This window comes from Egretta garzetta, unplaced genomic scaffold (assembly GCF_000687185.1).
Source record: "Egretta garzetta isolate BGI_Z169 unplaced genomic scaffold, ASM68718v1 scaffold881, whole genome shotgun sequence".
NCBI classification, from domain to species: Eukaryota; Metazoa; Chordata; class Aves; order Pelecaniformes; family Ardeidae; genus Egretta; species Egretta garzetta.
This window is the reverse complement of record NW_009258638.1, coordinates 40,774-41,648: the sequence shown is the minus strand read 5'-3', so window position 1 is coordinate 41,648 and position 875 is coordinate 40,774.

Genomic DNA, 875 nt, shown 5'->3' with positions numbered 1-875 from the left:
GGCTCTGCTGGAGCTCTGGCTGCAGAGGAGCTGGTTCCCACCTGGGAGCCCCCAGCCCTGAGGGCAGAGGCTTTTCTGGCTGGAGAGGAGGCCAGGGGGCTTGCTCAGAGGAAGGGCTCAGCATTGGAGGGGATAATACAACGCTCTCCAATTTCTCTCCCACAGCATTTCTCATCCTAGGAGGTGTTTCCCTGTCCCATGTCTTTTCCCTGTCACCACTCACAGACCCCATCCCAACCTCTGTGCACTCACCATCCTTACAGAAGCAGGGCACTGCCTGGGCGCATGTTCCTGTTTACAGGTGGAAAAAGAGCAGGTCAGAAAAACCCTGATGGGTCCAACAGAGGTGATGGTGGGGCTGTCCATAGGCAGAGGAATGGCTGAAAGCAAATTAGGAGACTGCTGGCAGACTTACTGATTACTCAAAGTAATAGCTCAGCAGTCTCAGTGACTTGTCAAAATAAAGAATTTCTTTTATAATTAAAACCCCTCCCATTCCCCATGAGAAGGAAAATGAAAACACAGACTCTGGAAAATTACCTATTGTTATAGTAACCCTTGTCTTGATTTTCCCCTTGAAACCAAGAATTGGAAATGCCCTGGAAGTGAGCTGAAGCTCTGAGCAGCCCTGACCCACACAGCACCCTCTCAGCAGCACAAGGACCCTGCCTTGCTGGGGGTCTCTCCTTCCACCCACAGCTTCTCCCTGCACAACCCTGGGGAGCTCCCCGGGCAGGCTGAGTGCTGACCCTGGCAGGCGGCAGAGTCCCTGCCCCAGCACACACACCCCTGGGGTGCAGGGACCCTGCTGGGAAGGACAGCCCTGGGCACCCCTGCCTGCACACCCACCTTCACAGCCTGCAGCCCTCCCTGGG